The following is a 22,507-nucleotide window of genomic DNA, read 5'->3' as shown; positions in this document are numbered from 1 at the left end:
CCGCAACCAGTACGTCTCAGTCTGCTCAGATGCGGGTGGTGGATGGCGATGGACAGTGTTAAGAGGAGGAGTAGGACAGTGGTGCTCATTATCACCTGTTCTGTTTAACCTATATGAACAGGAAATGGTTAAAGAAGAGGAGGCATGGGGAGAACAAGAGATAGGAATGAGACTCAGTGGGAACTCATAAAATCACATAGTCTTGCAGATGATCATGCTTTAGGTTGTCAGTCAGCTAAGAGGTTGCAAGCATTTCTAAGTACATTGAATAGTCAGTTCAATAGGTATGTGATGAACATAAATGTAAACATAAAGGTATTGCGGTTTCCGAGGAAGAGAAAGACTTAATTAAATATTAAAATAGGGGATCATAACCTGGAGTAGGTGGAACAGTTTACGTATCTCGATCGTGTTCTAGACTAAAATGTTCAAAATAATAGGAATATAAAACAAAGAATTATTGTCAAAGAAGATGTCAAAAGGAGTAAGGAAATTATGACAAATTCAATGGAGATTTAAGGAGAGGTTCGACTTTCACCGTAAACTTTCCATATTCCCTCACCATGTCTTTCGCCCTGCTTCTTTTATGGTATTAGTTACCCGCCTCAGTTTGTTATTTAACTCTTTATTCTTCCTTCTACCTACGTGTATCTCTGCATTTAATTTCTTCCTTTGCCGAATCTTGTTTATCTTTGCCTTGTCTAGTCTGTCTTTTACCCCCTTCCTTCCTCCTCTTTCCTTCTTTTTTATTTTAGTACCCTGCAAGCCATCGCTAGGGTATGTGGCAGGGGGTGAATACACATCAGACTAATTTTGACCCGAGTATGCCGCTACTGCGTTCGGACAAAGTTATTCTGATCCCTCATCGTTCGCGGAAAAAATTGCATCTTACATCTATCTGTTCTACTCTTGATCTCTCTAATTTTATTGACTTTCCTACCATAGTATGATGGGGTAATAATACATTTTCAACATCATTGCTAAAGAGACGCCCTTCCAATGAATGCAAGAAATTTAATCTTCGCTTCTTGAGCGATGTCCAGTTTAGCTCCTCTAATATAGTATGTTGGATTCGCTACTAAGTTTATCATAAAAAAGTTTTACAAATCTAGCTCCTCTACGCTGCACGCAATCCAATTAGGCAATTTATCTGACTTCGTGAGGGTCCCATATACTTAAGGGAAGCATATTCTAAAGGAGGCCTAACCAACGACAGATAATATTTCTCTTTGACCATTTTCATCACATTTACCCAGTTCTTCTCATAAATCCTAATATTTTCTTAGCTTTTCCACTTATTCCCCGTAGGTATTTCACCCAGGAGAGATCGTGAGTGAAGTTAACGCATAGGTATTTAATGGAGTCTACACATTCCATTCCGGTGTTCCCAATACAGTAAGCGTTCGAGAGGGAATTACTGTTTTTCCAAAAATTTATCACTACACCCTTTTTTAAGTTGAATTTTAATTGTGTAGTGTCGCACCAGCGTTGTATGGCATTAAGGTTATCTGATGAAGCTGCTGCGTCCTCAGGATCACGGATATCACGGTAAACCATTGCATCATCAGCAAATAAACGTATCTTACTAGTGACTACGGAATCAATGTGGTTAACTTAAAGTAGGAATAAAAGAGGTCCGATGACACTTCCCTGGGAGAACACCTGAAATAACTTCTACTGCATTTGAGTTAACTGCATCTATCACTACTCTTTGTACCCGACCATTAAAAAGTATAATCCAATCCGGATATTTTTATGTGTGCCATATTCTTTTAGCTTTGCGAGTAGTTTACTATGAGGTACTTTGTCGAAGGTTTTCTAAAAATCTAGAAAAATCGCGTCCACGGGAACATTACTCTCTCCCGAAAAAAGAATATCATGAACAAAAGGCGCAAGTTGTGTCTCGCAGGATCTACCTTTTCGGAAAAATGCTAATTTTTCATTATTAACTCCTGAATATCGAGGTGTTTCACGATCGAACTAGCATGTTCCATAAACTTGCTCGAAATAGATGTGAGGGAAATAGGTCTGTAATTGCTAGGTTCCTCGTTGTCTCCGGTTTTAAATATACACCTGTCTTTACACCCCGTTTTAAAACTATATGTGCTTCAGTAAATTGATGGGACATTGAAATCTCCACCGATTTTAATACCGCTATTATTGTCCTGGGATAAGAAAAGTTTGATTTGCTGATAGAATTCTAGAAATTAATTACCTTTGTCAACTGGCGGTCTTTAAAACGCACATACATAAATTATTGTGATTAAGGCCTTTTAGTTGAGCACCAAATACTCTCCAAACCACTACCCGAAATTATCTCAACCCTTCTTGCGCAAGAAATTTTAACTGAAATAAAGACACCGCCCTCGATTCTATTTGTTCTGTCATTTCTGTAAATGGAAAGGGATTTTTGGCAAATTTAACCGTCGGCAATATCATCGGATAGTCAGCTTTCTATCCCAATAATTATATCCGCCCCTGTGCTTGGAATAAGGTAATGATATTCTGCGACTTTGTTTTTTAAACTTCGGCAATTAACTACCACTACAGACAATGTTTCCTTGACTTTACGGTTTTTGAATTTTTAACGAGGATTGTCTTCTAATTAATATTAAATCCCTTATTAAATTTTCCGTCCGATGCTAGGTGATTCGTGTTAAAGGAACTATTGTTAGCACCGAACCTAACATCATTTAAAGCTACATAATTTAGCAAAGACGACTTAAGAGAGCCACTATTTCACCTACACGCTGACCTACACTTTAATCTAAAAGATCCCTACAGTGCTCAGATATCCTACTCCCTACACAAGTGGTGGCCTCAGACGCCAGAACGGTTCAGGGTCCATTGTTACGGTGGATAAGGTATCTATTGTTTCGCCAGCTTAGACATTTTATTGTTGAGGAAGCAAATAAGTTTAATCGAGGCCGTGAACAAAGATTGTAATCAATACCCATATTGCTGCCTGTTGCTACGTACATAGTTCGTCCGGAAAATAAGTGTACTGAGCTCAGGAAAAAAAAATTATTACACTTTTACATATCTTAAGCTAATATTCCTCAAAATAGGACCCTTGTGAGTCGATACACTTCCAGCGGCGTTCCCATTCCTGGAACGCTCCCGCGAAGGCATCATCGGGAACCTCTCGAAGACACGTCGTCACGGCCTCTTTGACGGCGTCCAAAGTCCCGTATCGCGTTCCTTTCAAACTCCTCTTTATCTTCGGGAACAGAAAGAAGTCCGGTGGTGCCAAGTCCGGGCTGTAGGGCGGGTGCGGCAGCGTTGCCACGCCGTGCTTGGCCAAGAAGTCCGACACGACAAGCGCGGTGTGAGACGGCGCATTGTCGTGATGCAGCCGGCAGATGTTTTTGATCGCTGGCCGGACGCGGGCGACTCGTTTTCGAAGCCTGTCGAGCACTTGGACGTAAAATGCAGCGTTTACAGTTTGTCGTTCAGGTACAAATTCGTAGTGGACGACTCCCCTTTTGTCAAAAAAGACAATGAGCATCGCCTTGATCCGAGATTTGCTCATGGGAGCTTTCTTTTGACGGGGTGATGATGGGGTGTGCCACTCCGCACTTTGTCTCTTCGACTCCGGGTCGTACTCAAAGATCCACGTCTCATCACCCGAAACAACGTTCTCTAAAAAATGTGGATCATTTTTGCAGTGATCCGCAAGTTGTGTCGCGATTTCCAAACGATTGAGTCTTTGATCATCACTGAGCACTTTCGCCACCAACTTTGCACAAATTTTTCGCATCTGTAATTGGTGCCTAATAATCTCGTGCACTATTGTTTTTGGCACATTACACTGCTCTGCTATCATCCGAACACTAAGACGACGATCAGAGTTCAGTACATCGCGAACTTTTCGCACATTTTCGTCGGTGAGTGTCGTTGATGGGCGTCCAGGCCGTGGTTCGTCGTCGACCTCTTCTCTGCCCTCCACGAACATCTTGTGCCACCGAAAGATCATGTTTCTGGACATAGCTGACTCCCCGTAAGCCTGGTTAATCATACCGACAGTTTCGGTAGACGATTTCCCAAGCTTTACCGCAAATTTGATGGAATAACGCTGCTCCAAAAACTTCGGCATCGCGTTCCGTGGCGTGGGTCGAGCGTGGAGGTTCGCGTTAACAGAGCTCCTCACTACACCACAGCTCAGAGCCGACTGCCTTTTTCAGCGTCGCTTGCCAACATACCCCCGTCCAATTGCAGCCCGTCAGAGCGGTGCTGGGCGCGCCTGGAGCGGCGGGAAAAAATCAGTACACTTATTTTCCGGACGAACCCTGTGTGTAATCTGGCTTGAATCTCAACTTTTAGAGTGACGAAAGAATACGAGGGTCATCCGGAAAGTAGTACCCGTTCGTGCCGCATGAAGTGCTGACGACGCGAGTAGCCGCTGGACGAGGTCAGATAGCTTCAGTGGCTTGTCTGCCTTCTCTGAGCCAAGTTGCGTGACGCTAGCATTGCCTGTGTTGTTTCTGTGATTGTTTACAATGTTTAAAAAAATTGAGAACGCCGCCAGTTGTGAAGTGAGGGCAGTGATTAAATTCCTCAATGCAAGAAACGTTCGCCCATGTGATATTCATCGCCAATTAAAGGAGGTGTATGGAGACAATGTAATGGACGAGTCGTCTGTTCGGCGGGGGTGTCGCAACTTCAACATGGGGAGGGGGAACACACACGACGATGAGCGTTCGGAGAGACCGTCTGTCATTACAGACCAACTGGTGAGCTCAGTTGACGAATTCGTGAGGAACGATCGGCGCGTCACAATTGATGACATCTGTGAGCATTTTCCCAATGTTTCTCGAACAATTGTTCATGAATGAATGACTTTTTGGCAGGAAAAAGATTTGACAGCGATGAAGAACTTAAAGAAGGAGTGACCCTGTATCTCAATGAGCTGGCGGCGAAGGACTATGCAGCAGGAATACAGAAACTTGTCACACGTTATGACAAATGCCTTAATTTGCTTGGAGATTATGTTGAGAAGTAGTTTAAAGTATCCTCTTTCAAAAAAAATTTTTTATGTTTGTTAATATTTACTTTTGTGTCTTTATTTCACGATCGGGTACTACTTTCCGGATGACCCTCGTAGAAAAGGAACATGACGTAGAGGATGATAGCTTAGGTCCAGGCATTCGTAGTAGTAGTTTTAGGGGAGGTGACCGACAGCTAAGGTCATAGGGGATGGACAGGAAAGGATGAAGGGTGGAGAGAAACCCGGCGTCGGCATTAGCCTACTCTTTACGAAAGGCGCCAAGGGGTCCGCAGTTTAACGTCCCATCCGACGGACGGCGTACTCACTCCCTCCACAAAGCACCTCAAGTAGGGATCGAGATACCTCTGAAAAATATTCAACACCGCCGGGATTTGAACCCGGGCCCTCAGGGTGGGAAGCCAGTACGTTAGCCCCCGCACCATCTCGATCCCCCTCCAGGCATTCTCGACGATGAGATAGAAAGGGCATTAAGGGAGATCAAGTTAAATAAGGCCGTGGGGGTGGATAACATTCCTGTGGAACTACTGAAATGTTTAGGAAAATGTGGGAGGGAGAGACTATATGGGCTGATTCGTAGTATTTATGAGGAGGGAATCTGGCCGGAAGACTGTGTGAGATCAGTTTTAGTTCCTATTCCGAAAAAGGTAAAGGCTACATCATGTGAGGACTATAGGACAATAAGTTTGATATCCCACGCAGCTAAAGTTGTTCTCAGATCATAAACAAAAGGATAGAGAGTAGAGCAAATGGTTACTTAGGGGATGATCAGTTTGGGTTTAGGAAGGGGAGAGGTACGCGTGTTGCCATTGCAGTAATGAGATTGCTAATCGAGAGGAATGTAGAACACAGCCAGGAGGTATTTGCCTGGTTCGTAGATTTCGAAAAAGCGCTTGATAGAGAGAATTTTGGAAAAACTAATGAGTATATTGAAGAAAGTAGGAGTTGACTGGAGGGAAAGGAGGCTAATGCGCAACCTGCACATGTCTCAGACTGCTCAGGTGCGAGTAGGGAACGAGTCCGGATGCGCAGTGTTAGGAGGAGATGTAAGGCAGGTTTGTCCATATTCACCGGTGCTGTTAAACGTATACTATATGTGGAGGAAATGATTAATGAAGCATGGGAAAAACTGGTGGTGTGAATGAATGTTGGAGGGATATTCGTAAAATCAGTTGGGTGTGCTGATGACCAAGCTTTAGTTTGCCAGTTAGCCAGGGTGTTACAAGCATTGCTGAGTGAATTGGAAACTCAGTGCGATAGAGTGGGGTTGAAATCAATATTAATAAAAACAAAGGATATGTTATTTTCCAGTATTACAAAGGCTAAGCTAAACATTGAAATTGATGGACAAAAACTAGAGCAGGCGGAGCAGTTTACGTATCTCAAAAGTGTTTTGGACCAACATGGTCATAGTAGTAGGGACGTAAGGAGAAGAATTGCACTAGGAAAAGAGGCTTTCACATGGAGGAGTTACTTGATGACAGGGACGTTGAGTAAGGAGGTTAAGAAAAGACTTGTCAAAACTTTGACATGGCGTCTAGTTATGTACGGCATGGAAACGTGGCTACTAAAGCAGGTGGGTGGACGTAGATTGAAGTCTTTTGAAATGTGGTTGTGGAGAAGGATGGAGAAGGTGTAATGAACCGGAAGGAAAAAAATGAGGAAGTACTATGTGTGGTGGGCGAGGAGAGGGGATTGTTGGGAGAAATCCTTAGGAAGCTGGAAAAATGGATGAAGGGTATATTGATCAGCAGTGGGATGTTAAAGACTGTAATAGAGGGTAGAAAGTTAGGCAAACCAGGAAAGGCCAGGACTAAGATAGGGAGTTTTGACGGGATGAAGGGAGGAAGAAAGTACTCAGAGATGAAGATGGACCTGAAATAAAGTAGGTTTCTGGATTGTGTTTTGTTAGGCGTCTTCAAATTTTTATTTGGTATTATTGTCCATTCAAAACCTACCTTAACCGGTTGATTACTTAATAATATAATATTATATATATATATATATATATATATATATATATATATATATATATATATATATATATATATATATATATGCTTTCATAGACGTAACACGGAAGTGCCGAATAGTACAATACACAGTAACACATAATATAGAAACACAAAAAAAGAGAACACTCACACGTATTTTCTTGATATTTCGACGGAAACAATCCGTCTTCCTCTGAAGATATAGAAGTAATGACTGCTGGAATTGTTGAGGTGAGGGGTGCGAGAGAAAGGGAAGGGGGCCAGGGGAAGGGGAGAACGGGAGGCGAAGGAGGGGTGAAAGGAATGGTTGGGGAGAGGAAAGGGAGAGGGAAGGGGTGGAAGTAACAATTTTAGGCCACTCCCATCAGTGAACGACATTGAGGCCCGGATGCTGATAGGCCATACAGATGTAAATGAATGCCAATTCAAGGGTTTTTAATTCTATAGGGTTATCGGATGTGGGAAGGGACGCTAGGACGGAAACATTGTAAAACTTGTTGAAGGGGGTATTATGATGGGAAGCATGTTTAGGGATGGGGAGACCCATGGACGGGGAGGAGGGATTGCACGAGGCGCGGTGGTTATTAATCCTAATGTTAAGTGGTGTGGAACATTGGCCTATGTAAAAGGACGGGCAGAGTTTACAGGTAAGAAGATAAACAACATTCTTGGAAGTGCAACTTTCATCAGTATGGCCTATCAGCATCCGGGCCTCAATGTCGTTCACTGATGGGAGTGGCCTAAAATTGTTACTTCCACCCCTTCCCTCTCCCTTTCCTCTCCCCAACCATTCCTTTCACCCCTCCTTCGCCTCCCGTTCTCCCCTTCCCCTGGCCCCCTTCCCTTTCTCTCGCACCCCTCACCTCAACAATTCCAGCAGTCATTACTTCTATATCTTCAGAGGAAGACGGATTGTTTCCGTCGAAATATCAAGAAAATACGTGTGAGTGTTCTCTTTCTTTGTGTTTCTATATTATGTGTTACTGTGTATTGTACTATATATATATATATATATATATATTTATATACACCTGAATATATGTATAATATTAATACATTACAGGCCTAAAAATTTATCCATAATCATACGCACACTTAGTCTATAAGATCTTATTTTTAATTTAAGTACCATACTAGTTTCGCGTACCAATATCTCCTAGAAATTTGTTTGCCTACTAAGCGAATTTCATCTGATTTTTTCAATTCCTTAATTATCGCCCCCATGGATCCCAAAAAGGAACTGTGATTTCAAGCGCCCCACCAACTTCCTTATGACCTTACTCTATATTGACTCCAACCCTGTCCCCCTTTCAGACACATACCCCTCCTACTGCTGGTTGAATGAGAAGGCTCTAATGAAAGTGTTGGCTGACTTTCCTCTGAAGGAGGGGACGAGGCAGTCTAAATTCTTGTGTGAAATCCGTGGGTTTCAGATCCGCATCCGTAACGTTTCGGGATGTCCAAATCGAGGAATAAACCCCGTAGAGATATGTCTCCCGTGTTGCACACAACTGTGGCAGGGATGTATCATGTCTTCGTCGGTGGCGAAAAGTATAGCGCACGAGGTCTGTCCAAAAAGTATCGCGAATTTTGAATTTCCGCGGGTTACGTATATTTGAAGTTCGATTTTTCTGTGGCGTTTTGCATGGAACTTATGTCTCTCCCTTATGCCGAAAATGTCGGCCATTTTGAATGTTCCGTTAATTGTTGACAGGTGTTTTGTTGGGACGTGTTTTGGCTTGTCTTCGATTTTTGCCTGTTCCAAAAAATGGATTAAAGAATCCGTATCACATTTTGTGTGAAAAACGGAATGAAGTACCCGGATGCATTCCGAATGTTGACTGTGGCATATGGAGAAGCTACCTTGGACCGAAGCAACGTTTATCGGTGGTACTAAATGTTCTCAGAGCCCCGGGTAGATGTGAACGACGAAGAGCGTTCCGGACGTCCGATCAACTCAACAACAGACGAAAACATTGATGAAGTGACGAAAATAGTATTGACCAATCATCGAATCACTGTTAGAGAAGTGGCTGAGGATCTAAACATATCGATTTCCATTCGATTTTTACCAATGATTTGGGCATGACACGGGTCGCCGCGAAATTCGTTCCAAAATTGCTAAATTTCAACCAAAAGCAGCAATGCATTAATATTGCTAATGAGGTGTCGGACTCTGTCCGCGACGACCCAAATTTGCTCCAGAGGGTCATAGCTGGTGACGAATCATGGGTTTATGGTTTTGACGTGGAAACTAAAGCTCAATCATCCCAATGGAAGCTGCAGTACGAGGCAAAATCGAAAAAAGCGCGCCAAGTTCGGTCGAATGTGAAAGGCTTGCTTACAGTTTTCTTCGATTGCAGGGGCGTGGTGCATCATGAGTTTTTGCCACAGGGTAGAACAATAAATAAGGAATATTACCTGCAATTTATGCGCAATTGCCGGGAAGCAATCCGCCACAGACACCCGGATTTGTGGAAGAACAAAAATTAGCGTTTGCGACATGACAACGCCCGTGCTCAAACCTCGTTACTTATGCGCGAATTTTTGGCCAAGACACTGACCGAACACTGAAATATGGCGATGGGTTTCGAGCTTTCGGTCAGCCGCAGTCAAAATCCTCTATCCTCCCAGCCCCACGGAATTGGTACCGCTTTTAGTGCAATGTGGAAAGTCCAGGACAACTCCGAAATGAAGCAAGCACTTTTGAAAATTGTAATGCTATTTTCGCTTCAATGATTAGTTTTTGTAAAAAAGGTTTTTATGCCAGTGTTTGGAGTTTCACGAGAAACACAAATATTCTAAATGCTGTGATGCGGATTTTGGGAACGCTTCCACATCTCTCGAAGGAACCGATTTTAAGTACTTGAAGTATGTTTATGGCTTTCTTTGTTTACGGTAAAATTTTCGTCGACTTCAAGAGTACAACAAGATAACAAGAGTTTTCCACCGACCAGTGTTGACCAAACGCTCTTATTGCCTTGTTTTTCTTCCCCGTTTGCTTGGTTTTTTCTCGTTAAAAGCAATTTAAGTAAAATTTACATAATTTAATTGGTATCATTCACTAAGCGCATTAATAAAGATCTCATATTATATGACAAAATGTTCCGCTACTAATGTTATCAGAGGAAAACACTTGCAAAATCCCCGGTTCTATAATTTATAATCTGACATTAGTATGTATCGTACTCATTCATTGCAAGATGAAGGGCATGAGTAACAAATGAAAGCGTAGGGTTGTCGTAATGTTTAACATTGAGTTTTCCGTTAAGATTGAGTCTCGATGAGATGAATGAAAATAATAAGGGATGTTCATGTTCAACTTTTGGGTCGAGTTGTTGTGTTTTAAAGTAATTTCATTCGCGTACTCTTTTAAGTTTAGACCAATTCATATTGCATGTAGGGTATCTATACACGTCCATCGCAAGTGGTACAGGGAGTCTACCGGTTATGCTGGCCTTTGGCTAGACACCCTGACTGACCATTGCTACCCTTTTAAACTTCCCCTAACACGACACTCTACGCTAAACTCGTCTTCGATTTCTCGTACTTTCTCCCTCTCTTCATCCCGTCCTGCATGCCAATTCCTTTCATCAGCCTACCTTGCTTATTCATCGTTCTCCCTTTCATCACGGTCTTCAACATTCCGCTGTCAATGAAATTGTTCTCTACCCACCTTTCCTTCCTCCAATGGCTTTCACTCAAATCCTCTCTCTCTCGTGCTTCATTAGTACTTTTTCCTTTGTTTTTCTTTCTGTCCATTTAACCTTTTCATCCTTCTCCCAACACTCATTTCAAAGGCCTCCAGTCTATATATCTCCTTTTTTATCAAGTTCCAAGGTTCCACGTTGTACAGAACTACACTCCATATTAACTTTGTAACAAATATTTTTCCCTCTCCCTTCCTCAAGATCGTTTCCATTAACTACCTCTTCATTGTGTGACTTCTTCTGTGTCTTACTCAATTATTCGATTAAGATGGTTTAATGATCTGCCAGGATTATGATTATCATCATTTAAACAGTTTTAACTTTAATAGCCCTAAAGTCTGCAATGGTTTCGCGCACAACATTTTCGGTTGGTACTTGGTAATCTAGAGTTTTTCACCGAGTCGGACACCCTCTCTGGGCTTGTCACGGCGGTTTCATTCCCTCACACTTCTCCACTCCGCGCTACCACCTTGTGTTCCCTTCTTGGTTACCCCTCCCGTATCCAATACCCTTCTCCTCCGCCCCACTCGCCACCGAGCCCTCCTCTCCGATCCCTGACTCCCATCCCTGCTAACCCACCCCACCTCCAGGAATTTAGTTGGCGTGTTTCTTGCGAAGAGAGAATCGGGCAGTTCCCTTCATGTTACGTGCCCCATCTGTTCCACTCTTCAAAGGGAGGGGGTGGGAGGGAAAGGCGAGGGTGATGGGGTCGGAGTGGGCAAACGGGACGTATGGAGGGGTTGGGAGGAGACCCGAGGAGAGGGTGGAGGTGGAGAGGGACGTGCGGAGTGGGAGGGAGGGTGGGGAAGGGGAGAAGCAATCCCGCTAATAGTCCCGCGGGATGAAGATGGAAGAGGGTGGGAGGGAGGAGGAGGGGGAGTCGGTGGGAAGGGGGGCGTTGGGAACTGCGATGGGTGGGGGTGCGAGGGGGTTTTGGGGGTTTGGGTTGGATGCGTGGGTTGACATGGTTTCAGGGCGGAGAGACATTGTGCGGAGGATGGATCGTCGCAGCTTCACCGCCCTGGGCTGGCTCCCCGTTTCACAAGCCGGACCGTATTGGACGCGGAGGGCGCCTTTAGGTGTTCTACAGTACCAAGCGAGGGGAAGGGGGAACTCGAACTCCCGCCTTCCGAATTAGTCACCGATGAAGTGATTGAAAAACTGAGGACTTGGTTGAGCGATTTTGACATTCACCTATCAATATCATAACCTATCAATGCGTATACACCTATCAACCTAGTAAGATATCAGTTCATATCTATCAATCTATGTCTATCAGCTTATTAAAATTTAGGTTGATTTAATGTAAATCAGCTAACTTTGTTTCCAATTTTGAACATTTCATTTCGATGTATTGTGAAACGATATCTGTTTATTTGAATCACCAATCAGATATGAAAGAAGAGTGAATAATAATTTGAGAGGAAGGGGTAGACCGACAAAAATCATATGGTCGAAGAGATTCTCCTGACGTGGAATATTAGAAGTCTTTTAATCTGAAGAACATGTCCGGAATATAAGAATGTCACCAAGATGAAAGAAGTATGTCAAGATGTGGTTTTGCGAATGAACTTAAACAGAATGGTTTTTTTTTCAAATAGCCTCCCATCAGGATTTGATGACTTTATCTACCACAGAAGGGAATAGTATAAAGAGTTTATATAGGTATAATCACTATATGATGCAAACACTATCTTTTATTGTCTGTTAGAAATTCTCCGTACTGGAAAACGTTCGAAGAAGCGAAAAGTTTGGTGGTTCCATGATATGTATTATAATTTTTATTCGTTATTTTATCTTTTTTAGACCTTTCAATGTATAATATTGAAAATTATTAGGTATAAATGCGATGGGACACCAGCATATATATTAATTTGGCATTCTAGAGTGACATCTATATCTCTGAAGGACTTAACACTTGCAACATAAGTACACCAATATGCTTGATAATTTTACTAGCATGCAGAAGTAGTATCAATTCATGTCCAATTTTCGTCGTTTAAATTATTAAGGTTCTCTTATGCAGTTTGTATGCACACGAATGAGCTGAAATTTAACAAGAAATAGAAAAATTAAACTGAATAGATGAAACATTATTATTACTTTAGATTAATGATTTATAATGGTGTACGACTATACCATTATTCTCGGCGATGACGTTCTTCACTGAGAGTAAATAATAATGTATTTTGAAAATGTTACTGAAAAATGACTAATTGTAGAAAAAAGAGAATTGGTGAGTGTAATATTTTACTTCTTACTTGAATTCTCAATGAAGTTTTACTATTAATATAAAAATTGATTTCAAAAATATCAATGCAGATATTATAATTATTTCATTATGTTTGGAATTCAGGAGGCTCGCGAAGAAATGGAGAAATCAAAGAGAAATACCAAAAATACACTATGGGAAGAAGGTGATGGAAAATGTCAACGAAATGAGGTATTAGGGAACGAAGAAATTGGCAGGAATCAGGATAGTCTAGACCGCTGCTATAAACCAAACCTCGAAGTGATAACTCATGATGATGAGGAAGGGACTTAGTGAGGTAAGTTGTAATGTATGAATGGTCTGAAATCCAGTATTAAATGTAAAACACCATGCAGAAATAACAAACCGAAAGAAAAGAGAAACAGAATAAGCGCTATTTAATTTTCTTTCTTCGGGAAAATGCGTCTCTTATATAGAAATAATTCGTAAATTCACTGTTCTCACGAATTTTGTCAATAATTTCCAGTCAACCGCAGTATCGTCTGTATTTTCCAATTTGTTTCCTGCATTTACAAATGATATGTTTCCTTCCTCTTCTCTGTATTTAAATTTACTCTGGCTCATTTCAAAAAGTAAACAGCCATTTAACGCATTTTCAACTTTAGTACCTCCCAGTAATGCCCACCGTCAACCTTTGAATATATCTCAGGATGATTTTTTTGTCTTAAAGTCAGGATACAAAATCATATGGTTTGTAGACTATAATATTTCCTTTAATTTGCCTTAATCGAAGGGTTTCTGCATGCATTACTTTTCAAGAGCTTTGAAATATTTACAAAAAAAGAGGCCATGTAATACACGTACGTGGATCGATTAATAGGTTATTAGGAAAAAATATGAACAAATATTTTGGGTAGATTTTTTTATTTTTTAAGAATCTCCTGAAATATCGATACACTTTTTCCAGTGTGTCTCCTGCAATTTTAAGCCGTCCGCTTAAAAGTAGCATTTCGAAAGGCCCTCAAAATGGTTATCTGTGTTGGCGATAATCTCTTCCTTTAACGAGAATTGTTTTCCGCCGAACCACTTTTTTCAAGTTTAGAAATAAAAGAAGTCATCGGGGGCCATATCAGGTGAATACGATGGATGTCATTATGCTCATTCCATAATTTTTGTAATCGAAACTATGCAGGCAAAAATAGGACGTTTTTCTTGATTTCTTCGCTCAGCTGTGCAATAACGTCGCATAACACTCTCCATTTATCGGTTGCCATTTTTGTAAGTAATCGATGTTGATGATTTTGCGTGCATCCCAAAAACCGTGGGCTTTACATTTTCGGCTGAATTTACCTTCTTTGGAGCCAGATCGCCTTAGAAACCTGCTGATTTGATTTTTACTTTGCCTCTGGAGTGTAGTGGTGTAACCATGTTGTCTAAACAGTTATGCATCGGCGCAGAAAATCGTTAGGATTGCGACGGAAAAGCTTCAAACCAGCCTTCGAATCGACCACATTATTGCGTCAATTCTCCACTGAGAGCATACGCGGCACCTGTCGTTCCGAATTTTTTTTCATACCCAATTTTTCATGCGAAATGGAAACCTTGTACCTTGTAATATGCCTGTAGCCTTAACTATTTCGCAAACTTTGATTCGTCGATCAGTGAAAACCGTATTGCGGATTTAGGCGATCATTTTGGAAGAAGTCATTTCCACAGGACGTCCCGAATGAAATTCATCATTGGTGGATGTACGGCCTTATGTAAATTTTAAGGATTTAACGGATTTAATCGAATGAAGGAAATACCCTCTTGGATATATAATAATTCTGTCATGAGTTCCTCTTGCAGTGGTAGTCGTTTTAATGGAAAAAGAAAAGCATGGAATGTGATTTGTGCGTTAGACAAACCGTTTGGAAATTTATAATTCATTATCACTGCCGAATGACATGATACTACTATAAAATTTAGTTTCTTTCAAGTGATGGCAATTTCATTCATTGACAGATCGTAATTTATTGCAGTGTTTTCACTAGCACAAGAGAACCAATCCTCTGTGCTTCATTATTCCAAGAATACTTAACCCGCACATTTATTATTCAAAAGCCTTGGCTGAATCAGCGGTGACCGTAGCAGTTGTAATTGAATTTTAAGTACCCCAGGTAGAGTGTAGGGATCTTCCGCCTCGCTACTTGGATGAGACGTATTTATTCACCCTGGAACAAACTGTACTATACACAATAGAGCGATGAAAAATGAGAAGTATGATGAATGAAGCTTTTATTCCATACAGATCCATCTATAAGTTTCTTAGTAGTAGTTTTTGGGGAGGCGATCGACAGCTGAGGTCATTGGTGCCAATAGGGATGGACAGGAAAGGGTGAAGGGTGAAGAGAAACCCGGCGTCGGCATTTAATGTCGGGAATGTACGAGTTCCCGTCCTATCCAACGAATTGTGAACTCACTCCAAGTGCTTGCCACAAGGGGATCGGGATGCCACTGAAAAATATCTTCTGCATCCGGGATTTGAATTGGTCCCTCTGGGTTGGAAGCCAGTACGTTAGCCACCGCACCATCCCGATTCACTATGTAAATTTCTTACCCCATACAGAGGAAGTTGAAGTGTATGTACAATGGGCAGCAAACTTAATTAGTCGTTTCTCGAATTTGATATTTTCGAGTGAGTTTGTTGCAAGTTACTCACCAAAGGTTTGATGGCCTTAAATCATTACTTGGTCATCATTCCGAGAGTAAAAAACGATTTGACATTTTATTAAAATTTTGACCTTTTGCAGCAGAAAGCACTTTACATATTGTTTGTATGGAACTTTATTACAAATTTTCCGACGAAATATTAAATCTTATTTTAATCTTACTGCACGATGGCGAGCCAAAAAGAACGGTTTGAAATCTGGTGCGCTGTGTCATTTCAGTTGAAATTATTGGATACTTTACCACGAAGAATGGCCAAAAAGCGAATGATGCCAATAATTTAGAAGCTATTATTAACCATTTTTCTTTCTTTTTTCGCATTCACCCTTCTGTAAGAAAAACATTTTAATAGAATTACCTTTGGATATTCTCAACCCGAAAAAGATAGCCCCCTGAGCGTCTTATATACTACATGTACGTATATGAACCTAATCACTTTGGAGGGAAAGCATTTGTCCGCATGCCATCTTAAAAGTGGAGCGGGGGGGCGGGCGGGAAAGTCGTGGGTTGATGGCAAATTAAGAGAATCATGTTCGCCCGATGTTATTAATATGGAGGAAGCAATCTTTTTTTCCTGAGTTAATGTAACATTTTTTGAGCTTGAATTTAATCCAATGATTGAATGTTTTCTTTTTAAATACTTGCCTACAGGTTGTAAAATCCACAATCATGTGTTCAACACATAACGACCGGTTATGACGAAGCATCTCCATAACCACCAACCAGATGATTGGTGAAATTTTCGGAACCCTGGCTAATTTTATGCTAAAATTGAGTGTCGTGATGCCCAAAGTTTACAATAGCCAATTCTCAGTTGGAATTTGTCAATCGATGAACTCGTGAAAGGAGCTTCATTCGCAAAAAAAATTTCCCTTCGCCGAATTTTAGGGTAATTTAACCAAGGGGCGCTTTCCTGGAATTTTAACTGAGCTGGCTAGGGAGTCATCGATCGGAAGTCCAGGAAGACATTGAAATGACACGAGTTTCCTCAACGAATGAGTGTGAGAGAATACAGTGTGTGATAATTTCCAGTCCCCACTGCATGCACAACACCCTTCTTCTCACTTCAACCTTTATGCCCCGGCTCCAGTCCGCATGCGCAAGGATTATATGTGTGCGTCGAGGTTAGTGTAGTCCATTCACAATACCGGCTCTCAGTAGTTTACAACGAAGGTGGACCTAGTTCGTTTCGGGTAATACGAGATAGTACTTAACTCAGAGGGGAGGTATACGCCAGCAGAAAAATAATATAGGGAAGAGGAGAGGAGAAGGGAGGGAGGTCGATTTTCTCCCATCCACTAACGAGTAAGCGAGATGGTTTACATATGATTGAGTGACTGCGGAATGCCCCCCACTCGATGGTCAGCGCTCCAGACGATGGACTTGCCCGAACCAAAATCAGATATCACCTCACCTCGATACCCGTACGGCGCAAAGTTTCCCTCTCATGCACTTACACGTATTTCCCCTATCGTGCCACTTCATAGGATAGGTTAACGCGAACGGTCCTTATCTAGGGAAAATCTATCATAGTGAAATATTGTCGTTCACGTATCTTCATAACGCACATCCGCTATCAGTGTCGCTGATAACGCGATGGAGAATGGGGACACTGTCACCGTTCTGTGACACCTGCGCTACGGAAAACAGCATGAGGTGATTCCTGACTCTACGCGATTCATCTGAACTTTTTCACAAGATTCGTATTCGCGAACTGCACCGTAGTGGGACCACTTTGCGGGCAGTAATGGCGATAGCGAGCAAAAGGGCTGCAATCGAACTCTGGTCCGGAACACCATTCCGGCACTCAGCCTATATAGGATGCGAGAGCCTTGTACTGCAAGTGCTAATTTTGAACGAATAATGTATTCAAATTATACTTGTAGTAATTTCGCCCAACATTTGGAATATAAGGTAACTGGTGCCAGGGTAAGAAAATAGGTACCGGTCCACAGGGTTGTGATCGCGGATCATTTTTTGTGCGTCATCGCCACTGTTACTCTGACGCAATTATATAATCCCTGCAACCGTTTGATATCCTAAATGTTGCGTCCAATATCCAAGGATTCGTGATAGTGTCAGGTATCACCGTTGTGTTGGGTCATGTAGCGCGAAATTCAAGGAACGATGACAAAGGTTTCGTTATCCATCAGGTTAACTACGATTACGTATGGGCTGAAGAGGAACCGGTAGCTTGCAAATTACAGACAAAGTTTGACGTGACGCCATATTCGGCCTGAAAGTCCCTTGTCCTTTTTGGTGGAGCACCTTTTCCAACTCAAAAATTAATAGTCTGGCGTTTCATAAAAATATTAAAATATTTTTCTATCATGCTTGGTTCAGTAGTTTTGCCGGATTGATAATTGTGTTAACAATATCCATAGATCACCGCACCGCACTCAATGTCGACCGTTATTACATCCCCTAGTTTTATGTGAAGGTCGTACGAGGAGTGACATCCTCGTGTGATTAATGGTGAAAAATAGTACGTTGAATTGAAAAAACTGAATTAGAAAAGTTTTTGCATTGCCATTAATAATTGGTTCCACCAAGTCACGACTAATAACATCAGTTTCCACCATTAAATAATTTTATTTTACGATAATAGCTGAGGGAAGAAAACTAGCTAGTTCAGCATCCACGTATCCAAGGTAAGGTAGCAAATGATTCTCAACACCTAGGCATCACCAGGCACCATTCCCTGTTTTGTATGTGTCTCGCGATCGCCATGTGGGCGGGGGACGAGGCAAGAGACGGAGGCAGCGCTCATCCATAGGGGTACGTCCGAAAGTATGGAGGGGGTGAAAGGGTTGCAGGACCTCCCCCTGGGAGAGAGTCGATCCACCACCTCACCGTCCAACCTCCCCCGTATAAAATGGGAGACTTGGGTTGGCTCTTTCCTTTTTTTAATATTTTTCTTTTCCCTTGGATGGGGGGCGCCGTGGGATTGGTTTGCGCGGAGGAAGAAGGGGAGGATAAGGGGGAGAATGAAGGTTTCGGAGGGGCGCAGAGAAGGTCCTGGGTGGATATCGAAACCCGCGGGGGTGGATAGGGCGAGAGAGAGAGAGAGAGGAGCTGCGGCTAATTGAGGAAGCGTTTGCTTTATTATTTGGAATCCCATCCCGCGGATAGTCGGTAAAATAAAAGGAGAGTGGAAAGAGAGAAAGAGAACGTGCTTGTGTGTTTGTGTGCGAGAGAGAGAGGGGAAAAACATTGAAGGCGTAACGGAAAAATGGAAAGGGAGCTTTGGATTGGGGGCTAAGGGAAGGTGGGGAGGGAAGGAAGAGTATGGCGCGAGAGTTTCAGAGGTGGATCGCGCGTGTGTGTGTGTGTTTGTGAGAGAGAGATAACATGAAATACAACGCTCCGGGCAACCAATTACTGGAAATAACAAAACGCAGGAGCGGTGAATTTTTAAACACTCCAAAACACACGAAACCCTATTTCACAACAAAACTAACCTCCCTGCCTCCACCCCCGCCTGAAAACTCCGGCATCCTCCTACTCCCCCTTCGCATACACACTCACATCCCCCTCCCCTTCGATTTAAAACGCCCCCACACCCCCCTTATCCCCCCTTCTCACCCTCCCTCAACGCCTCCCTTACCCATGACGCTTGACCAGCGCCCACCCGTTCAAGCCCCACCCCGTTCCCCCATCTCCTCTTCCACGTGCGGCGCAGAAACGAGTGTAATTAAAAATAAAATATGGATAAAACGTTGGCTTTCTATCTCCGTTCTCCCTCACACAAACACACACACGCACACTTCTCCTCTCTGGTTCCTCCCGCCCACCTCTCACTCCTCTTCCATCCCAGTTGCCGGGAGATGAAGGCGAGCCTTCCTGGACCGCCCACCCGTCCGCTGCCCGATACCCGCATCTCGCGGCTGGCCCCGAAGGGATATGAGAGCGTATGCAAATAAATATTTTAGAAAATTATAATCGAGAGCGGGAGTGTGGGTGGGGGAGGGAATATGAGGAGGGTGTGAAAAGAATCGCCAAAATATTTCCGTGCGCGAAGTCCGGTGTTTCAGGTATGCATGAATGAGGCCGTTCGCGTTTTGCCAATCGCCGTCCGGGGAATATTGGGTCTTGAAAGAAAAAGGGGGTGGGTGCGACTCGTCCGATATTTGTACGTATATATACATACACACATATACATGTATATTTATATTTTTACTTTTGCTTAATGAAACATGCAAAAGTGACCGCGCGCGGAAAAGAAATAACGCTTGCGGATGCATGGATCCAATTTATTCCGGACATGAAGTTGCACCATCCGCGGGGAAACTGGGGTCGCTGCGTCGTAGATTACCTCCTGAAAGATTTATTATTAGACTTTCAATGCCGATGAATTTGCCGGGGGTAAATTTGGGTGGGGAAGGCGTAGATTGGCTAGTCCTATTGGGAAAGGGGTCTTTTTATTGGCTCAAACCAATACCAGGGGATGGGGGAATTAAGAAATTATCGAAATTTGAATTGTAACAATTTACCGCTTCGTTGAAGTCCCTTAAGTATTCTACGTGCTGGGCATGACATCTCACGTTAACGGAGCAAATTTTATTTTCGAGTGTTTACAAGTATACATTAAGTTTACATGTACGTATTAAGAGCTTGAAGAATTATTTTTAAGCCTTTATCATTGTCAACGGGTACACTTCAATGAATATTCGAAAAGGTAACATACTTATTAGAGGAGTTGTTAAGCAGCATGCATCCATTCACTAATGTGCGTATTTTATTTATGAAAGACTCGCAAATAGATTCCACCGCTTAGTGCGGTGTCCGTCTGCATTGGATTTTGAACTTTATGGCATTGTCGAGAGCTCTGAATTCTTATTTGTATTCCATAATGTTCCACGGACAATATGTTCAACGAATTAACACTTTCCTCTAATGTGATAATGGTACATACACACTTCCAGACCACAATCAGGTTAGGAAAACTCATTACCTTTAGATTCACATACTAGACGTTAAAACATTCCCAACGTGCGGGTTAAAGTTTTTTGGCCGAGTAAACAAATGCTCACGACGCTCAAATTACATGCCGTTCAGCTAAATTGAAACATTCATTATTCCAAAAATTTCGCCGCGAATCCGCAGTGTTTGGCCAGGTGAGCAAAAGGTGAATGTGACGGAAAATTCTCAAGTGGCCATCGGACGAAATTTAATTATCGGAATCATCCTAACGGAAAATGGTAAATTTTTTACGGTGGTGATCTTAAAAACTCGGTGAAATCAGCCTGTGGACAATGAAGGGCACAACAAATACTGTAAATGAAGACAATATTTGAGAATTAGGGAATGGGCTCCGTCCCGTTACCCCATACAAACTGTTCTTACTCCATCTATGAAGTTCCCCAGTTCGGATTTACACGCCATCATTTGGTATTTCTGTACTCCGGATGATTAATTCCACAAACACTCGGGAAGAGAGTTAAATTTATTTCATTCGAGATGTAAAAACATCCATGGGAATACGAAAAATTCCGGGAAATCCGTTCCATAAATAAAAAAAATGCCCACGCAGTTACCGCTTAATTATTCATCCAAGGTGTGCAGTAGGCAATAATTTTTCCCGAAGAAAAAAAATTAATCAACGTGCAATTATTTTTTTATTTGATTAATAAGCGTTTTGGAAAAATACCACCATTTTATTCACTGAAGTAACCACACGAAGTGTGCCTAATCCATGTTTTTTCCAATGCATTTTAAATATCCTTACGCAAAATTATTAAATTTAGGTGCACAGGGAAAAAAAATATACCTATAAAAGTGTCATCACGTTGCCATACATTTTGAAATTCTAACGAGCTGAAAAATGACCTTTGTGGGGCAAAGCTCGCCATTAAAATTTAATCGCGTGCCTGATTTGACAGGCATGACATGGTGGGTACAAAACATTAACATGCTTTTTCCTCCTTGGTTGGGTCACCTTGTTACTCTTCTGTCATAATTTTCAACTGTGAATTTTTGAAAGAATCGACCAAAGTATCCGTTGTTTTGAAATTAATTCGGGTCATTCTAATTGAAACCGTTAATATAAGATAATTCTAATAGAAGAAGTGACCTTAGAGAACCTAGAGATGCTGTTTTTGATGGATGCATGGATAACCTATAGGGCATGGTGATAAACTATTGCTTGTGTGATCTTTTAAGTAGTATTAAGAACGCTATACGCGAACGATTATCGTTATTAAATAGTTATTCCTGACTTTAAACTAGTACTATACGTTTAGTCTTAGCTGAAAATTATTGTCACTCTAAGGTCGACCATTTATAATAATCAACTTGTTCTTCTTATAGTATGCATTCAGCTTTTTTTGTTTTTTATATGTTGTTATAATTCTGGAGTATACGTTTGAGTTAACCAGGGAGATAACTCAATAGTTTTTGCTCTTGGTTGTAGTCCTTTTTTTTGAAGATTGGTGTGATTTTGGTAATTTTCCAGTCGCTGCGTGGTTTTAGGTTTTCAGCATGCATTTTAAGTGTAGATTTAAGAACCTGGTTTTGATTTTCCTCAAGATGGAAAGATCAAGACTGAATAAGGTTATGATTGACCAAATAATTAAAAAAAGAAGAAGAACAAACTTATCGTCATCGTAATAGTGGATTATTCGGTATGGAAAGATATTTATTAAAATTCCCTGTTTGCATCAGTGTGATTAACTATTCTTATGGTTAAAAAAAGGTATCCAGTGGAACGGGGAAGTAAACGTGAATAAAGTTTATCGCCATGAATGACTCGATTTTCGAATCGTAAATAAACCGAGTTTAATGACACAGTTTCGGGCGTAACATGATGGAAATACTTCACGATGAAAGAAGACATTTTAATTTTCCACATGGAATATTTTTTAAGCGACCTAAATTT

The sequence above is a fragment of the Hetaerina americana genome, unplaced genomic scaffold (assembly GCF_022747635.1).
Source record: "Hetaerina americana unplaced genomic scaffold, ioHetAmer1.1.p SCAF_8, whole genome shotgun sequence".
Taxonomy (NCBI): domain Eukaryota; kingdom Metazoa; phylum Arthropoda; class Insecta; order Odonata; family Calopterygidae; genus Hetaerina; species Hetaerina americana.
The sequence above is the reverse complement of the archived record's forward strand: the minus strand, read 5'-3'. Positions refer to the sequence as shown.